The sequence below is a fragment of the Saccopteryx bilineata genome, chromosome 3 (assembly GCF_036850765.1).
Source record: "Saccopteryx bilineata isolate mSacBil1 chromosome 3, mSacBil1_pri_phased_curated, whole genome shotgun sequence".
NCBI lineage: Eukaryota > Metazoa > Chordata > Mammalia > Chiroptera > Emballonuridae > Saccopteryx > Saccopteryx bilineata.
The window spans coordinates 84,035,691-84,042,653 of NC_089492.1; positions in this window are offsets into that span (position 1 = coordinate 84,035,691).

Consider the following 6,963-nt stretch of genomic DNA (forward strand, 5'->3'; position numbering starts at 1 on the left):
CGAATGTTATTGTGAACTATACTACGGTAGAGCAGATAGGAGGAAGTATACGTGCTGTGCTTTGCAGGCGTTTTTCATGTCATCCATCTGCACAACCCGGCAACAGCCCCATTTCACTGATGAAGAAACCGAGATGTCCAGATCCTACAGAGGCCAACCTGGACCCCACCCTCGGCGCTTGTTGCTCACAACATATGAGCCAGAGGGACATTTCAAAGGATTGTAAACCAATCCTGGTTGGGCCAAAATACCCCAAAACAAACAAACAAAACAAACTTAATATGCAGAGGTCACAGCTCCCTCTGCTGGTGCTAGTTGGTTCCCTTCTAATATCCGTGGACAAGGACAGTGGCAGCAGCTGTCTACTGCTGTGACTCCTGCCACCCGCCCTGGGGAAGCTCCGCCCCTGAAGGAGAGGTTGGGTACGAGGGTTCTGTTCAGCGGGGGCTCCTCCGATCGGCCTGGGGACAGAAGGTGACATTCATTCTCCTGCCCCACTCCCTTTGACTCGAATTGCCTCACTTTGTCCAAAGGCGTTCTGCTGCAAACAGGTTTGCTAGATTTAAATAAAAATACAGGACAGAATATTTGAGAAGGACTTATACTAAGTGCACATACTAAATAAGATACACTTAGGCTAAAAAAATTATATCACTTATCTAAAATTCAAGTTTAAGTGGACACCTGGTATTTTATCTGGCAATCTTAACTGCAAAATTTTTTTATTTTAATTTTAAAATTAAATTAAAAATAAAATATAAAACAAAGCAAAACTAATAAAATAAAAATAAAACATAACGTACAATTTAAAATAACATACAACAAAATAAAAATTCAAACATTGAAAATAAAATAAATAACACACCGCGGGTGGGCGAAGCTGGCGCCAGCCCCTAGGGCCTCCGCAGCCGCGCAGGGTGGCGGGGCGTCTCAGGCGCCCTGCCCCTCACGCCAAGCCCTTCTCTGCGGCCTCTGTGCGGCCGGGGCCACTCAGCCGGAAGCGTGACGCAGCGGTCGTCAGAAAGCTCTCGGAGGGCGGCTGCCCTGGTGAAGATCGCTCTGGAGAAATGGGGGCCTGTCACCCAGCGCGCCACCCCCCGCCCAACCAGGCGCCCGAAGGGCTGCAGCAGTTTATCATTCTCATTATAACGGAATTTAATGTGTTCTAGAAAAGGTTTACACACACACACACACACACACACACACACAGTCCACCTCCGCCTCTGCTGCTTCGTCGTGCTGGGGGGGGAAATGTCTTGGGCACCACGTGCGTCAGTGGGGGTCCCAGGAGGCCTGTCAAGCACCGCTGTGGGAAGATGACGCCTGTGACAGCTCCTCTAGCTGAACTTTGCTGTCCCTGCATTCTGCCATTCAAATCCCAGGTGACATTGTGTAGGTAGAAATGGGTGGGAAGGGGTGGGGTGGGTGGGTGAGGGTTTCCTTGTTTTTTTCTTACAAATCTGAATACAGAAAGGCACAGCAAAGAATTTTTGCTGGCTTGAGAAACAGCCAATTTGTGCCTTAATAAGACAATAATAAAGGTATCATCCCAAAATCTGGCAAAGATAACACACACACACAAAAAAACTACAGACTAGTATGGTATCTCTGATGAATACAAATGCAAAAACCCTATACAAAATACTAGCAAACTGAATGCAGCAATACATTAAAAAGATAATGCATTGCAATCAAATGGGGTTCATTCCAGGGACACACGGATGGTTCAACATATGCAAACTGATCAATGTAATATACCACATTAACAAAATATAAAAATGATATGATCTTATCAATAGATGCAAAAAGACATTTGATAAGATACAGCATCCATTTATGATGAAAACACTCAATAAAATGCATATAGAAGGAAAGTACCTCAACATAATAAAGGCCATATATGACAAATCCCTCAGCTAATATCAAAGTGCTGAAAACTGAACGCTCCTCTAAGATCAGGAACGAGACAAGGATGTCTGCTCCCACCACTCTTATTCAATAAAGTGCTGGAAGTCTTAGCCAGAACAATCAAACAAGAGAAAGTCATCCAAATCAGGAATGAAGACATAAAAGTTTCACTTTTTGTAGGTGACATGATTCTATACATAGAAAACCAAAAAACTCTTAGAAACAATAAACAAATACAGTAAACTTGCAATATACAAAATCAATGTACAAAAATTCACTGCATTCCTATATACTAACAATGAAACTTCAGAAAAAGAAAAAGAAAACCATTCCTTTTGCAGTTGCAACAAAAAGAATAAAATAGCTATGAGTAAACTTAACAAAGGCTGTGAAGGACCTTTATATTGAAAACTACAAATCATTATGAAAAGAAGTTGAAAAAGACACAATCCTTGTGTTTATGGATTGGAAGAATCGACACAGTTAAAATATCCATACTATCCAAAGCAATATACAGATTTAATTCCCACCCAAATCGCAAATGCCATTTCTTAAAGAAATAGAACAAAAATATATCAGATTTGTATGGGACCACAAAAGACCCTGAATAGCCAAATCAATCCTTAGAAAAAAGAACAAAGCTGGAGGTATCACACTGACTTCAAATAATACTGCAAAGCAACAATAATCAAAACAGCCTCGTATTAGCAGAAAGACAGACCAATGGAAAAGAATTGAAAGCCCAGAAATAAAACCACATGTTTATGGGCAAATAATTTTTGACAAAGGAGCCAAAAACATACAATGGAGAAAAGAAATCCTCTTCAATAAACGTTGCTGGAAAATTGGAAAGCAACAAGCAAAATAATGAACAATTTGTCCCCATGAACAAAATTAATGCAAAATAGATCAAAGACCTAAATATAAGACCTGAAACAATAAATTACATAGAAGAAAATATAGGCACTCAACTTATGGACCTTGGTCTTAGGAAGGTTTGATTAATTTAAACCCAAAGGCGCCTGACCTGTGGTGGCGCAGTGGATAAAGCGTCGACCTGGAAATGCTTAGGTCGCCGGTTCGAAACCCTGGGCTTGCCTGGTCAAGGCACATATGGGAGTTGATGCTTCCAGCTCCTCCCCCCTTCTCTCTCTCCCCCTCTCTGTCTCTCCCTCTCCTCTCTAAAATGAATAAATAAATAAATAAATTTAAAAATTAAAAAAAATTTTAAACCCAAAGGCAAGGCACCTAAAGGCAAAAATAAATGAATGGGACTATATCAAACTAAAAAACTTCTGCACAGCCAAAGAAACTGCCAACAAATCAAAAAAGCAACCAACTGGATGGATGGGAGAAAATATTTGCAAACTACAGCTCTAACAAGGGGTTTATATCCAAAATATATATATATATATAAAAAACTCATACAACTCAACACCAAACAAATAATCCAATTTAAAAAATGAGCAGACGACCTTAACAGGCACTTCTCTAAAAAGACATACATACAAATGACCAACAGATATACATATGAAAAGATGCTCAACTTTACCAGCTATTAAGGAAATGCAAATCAAAACTACAGTGACATACCATCGTCACCTGTTAGAATGACTTGTCAAGAAAAGTAATAACAAGTGTTGGAAAGGTTGTAGAGAAAAAGGAACCCTCCTTCACTGCTGATGGGAATGTAAACTGGTACAGCCACTATGGAGTTTCCTCAAAAAATAAGAATGATTTACCATATGGCCCAGCAACCCCTCTTCTGAGTATCTACCCAAAATTTTTGAAAACATTCATTCTCAAAGATATATGCACCCTTATGTTTATTGCAGCATTATTCACAGTGGCCGAGATGTGGAAACAACTGAAATGTCTTTCCACAGATGACCAGATAAAGAAGGTGTGGTACATACATACAATGGAATACTACTCAGCCGTAAGAAACGATGACATACTGCCATTTGTGACAACGTGGATGGACCTTGAGAATATCAGGCTAAGCAAAGTAAGTCAGTCAGTAAAAGTTAAGAACCATATGATTTCACTCATATACAGAATATAAAATTAAAACTGATGGACACAGACAACAATATGGTAGTTACCAGAGGGAAGGGTGGTGGGAGAGGTGGTAAAGATAAAGGGGTCAAATAATATCGTGACAGAAGATGATCTGACTTTGGGTGATGGGCACATGATGCACTATATGCAGATCATGTATCTTAGAAATGTACACTTGAGCCTGACCTGTGATGGTGCAGTGGGTAAAGCGTCGCCCTGGAACGCTGAGATCACTGGTTCAAAACCCTGGGCTTGCCCGGTCAAGGCACATACAAGAATCAACTACGAGTTGATGCTTCCTGCCCCCTCTCTCCACTTTTCTCTCTCTCTCTCCTATCTCTAAAATCAATACATAAAATATTTTTTAATTTTAATTTTTAGATTTTATTTATTCATTTTTGGGGAGAGAGAGAGAGAGAGGAGTGGGGGAGGAGCAGGAAGCATCAACTCCCATATGTGCCTTGACCAGGCAAGCCCAGGGTTTCAAACCAGTGACCTCAGCATTCTGGGCTGATGCTTTATCCACTGCATCATGACAGGTCAGGCATAAAATATTTTTTAAAAATAAGGAGAAAAAAAAGAAAAGAAATGTACACTTGAAACCTATATAAGTTTATTGAACAATGTCACCCAGATTAATTTAATAAAAAATGCATAAATAAAGTTATCATATTAAATTAGTAATACATAATACAGCCAGCCACAGAGCTGCAACCAATGCCCAGTAACCCCACTCCCTGGGAATTAATCCTAGTGAAATAGTCCAAAAGATAAAAGAGCTCTATGCACAATAATATTCATTATGGTGTTGGCAGTGGCTGAAAATTGAAAACAACCTGAAACCTAGTAAAGGAGAATAAGTGGTTAAGGAAATGATTTTACACCGGGAAGATGGAATATCACGTAGCCATTAAGCAATTATTGTCAGGGCTGTCGAAACATGGAAAACGTTTACAATGTAAGCTTAATAAAAAATGGTTTGCAATGGAATGGTACATACTGGTGGGTCACAACTTTAGAATTGCTTTTTATATGAAATTTTATTTATATAATTATAGATTCACATTCAGTTGTAAGAAATAATACAAAGAGATCCCACTTTTACAGTATCCTTCAATGGTAACATCTTGCAAAACCAGGATATTAACAGTGATACAATCGACAGACATTCAGATTTCCCCAGTGTATTGTGTGTGTGTGCATTGCATTTAGTCCTATGCAATTTTACCACATTGGCCTGTTTTCTTTTTTGTATTTTTCTGAAGCTGGAAACGGGGAGAGACAGTCAGACAGACTCCCGCATGCGCCCGACTGGGATCCACCCAGCACGCCCACCAGGGGGCGATGCTCTGCCCCTCCGGGGCGTCGCTCTGCCGCGACCAGAGCCACTCTAGCGCCTGGGGCAGAGGCCAAGGAGCCATCCCCAGCGCCCGGGCCATCCTTGCTCCAATGGAGCCTTGGCTGCGGGAGGGGAAGAGAGAGACAGAGAGGAAGAAGTGGGGGGGGGGGTGGAGAAGCAAATGGGCGCCTCTCCTATGTGCCCTGGCCGGGAATCGAACCTGGGTCCCCTGCACGCCAGGCCGATGCTCTACCGCTGAGCCAACCGGCCAGGGCCCATTGGCCTGTTTTCTAAAAGAACATGTGCATGTCCTGCCTGAGCCCACCGCACCCTTCCCATTACACCCTTCTCTGCTGCTTTTTTCCTATGTGATACGTTTTTATTTGGGGTGGTTTGGGTTTTTGGTTTTTTTTACAAAAATATACTAAAAGCATGCTGATTAGTGAGGGAACATGATAGAATTCTCACTCACTTCAGCATGGTTGATAATAGCACCCTCCAAGTAAAGGACAGGAAAACAATCTAAATGTCCAACAGCGCACGGGTTAGGCAGACCATGGAACACCTGTGACGGAATAGTATGCAGCCATTCCAAGTGATGTCTTCAAAGAGTAGTGATTTGGGAAAATGTTCACAGAAAAATATTACCTGGCACAGAGTGAGTGCCCAGTAAGTGTTAGTAATTATTATAAGCAGTGTAATAATGATTCTCTGGGAGGTGGGATAATGAATGATTTTTTGCTTTTTCTTTCTCTTTGGTTATTTTTAAATTTGGTGTAATTAATGTAATTTTAGAATGAAGGGGAGTTGTGTTGTATTATTATTTTTAAAACCCATGGTCAACTCTCCTCAATGCAGAGGTTGCCCCGAGAGCACAGGCACACCCCCCCAAGATGTGAAAGTCTGGAGGATGGAAACCATCTGGTGGGCTGGGATGTCAGACAGCACCACTGTCCATCATCTACCTGGAAAGTTACATAATCTTCATGAGTCTCAGTTTTCCCATCTGTAAAATGGGTGCAGTTAACCTAGACCCATGGGAATTTCAGTCACTGTTGGCAGTTTTAGGTAGACACATGAACCTTGGCCTCCAGGAGAAGCTGGGGTGGGAGCCCAGGAGTCCTCCAACATTTAGAGGACAGGAAGAACAAAGGACCCAGTGGGGCAGGAAGACAAGGTGTATGATGCTAGCAGCCCAGGGAGAAGGGGCGACATGGAAGCAGGAAGTCACATTTGCCCCAGCCCCTGAGAAGTGCCTGTAGGATGGTGGAGCAAGTCCCCACCAGTGGGTGAACAGGAAGTGAGAAAGCAGAACTGTCCAATACAGGCATTGCTCTTTAAGTCTTATTGAGGAGTAAAGGTCAGGGGTAGTATGTGTTTAAGGTGAATGACTGCCATTAAGGATCTGCTCTGGGAGGGAAGCGGAGAAATTGGTGGTGCTAGACAGAGGGCGCCATGGCCTGAGCAGGAAGGAGGGTGAAGGAGGACTCAGAGCCTGTGGAGGGAGATTGCCCAGCAGAGCGGGGCAGGCAAGAGGGGCAGGTTGCGGAGGAAGGGCAGGGAACATTGAAGCCCTCACATTGGGCCAGGCGGTACCCAGGTGATCAATAAGGCTCATGTTGCTGTTACTTGGGCCAAGTCAAGGCTAGCAAGAG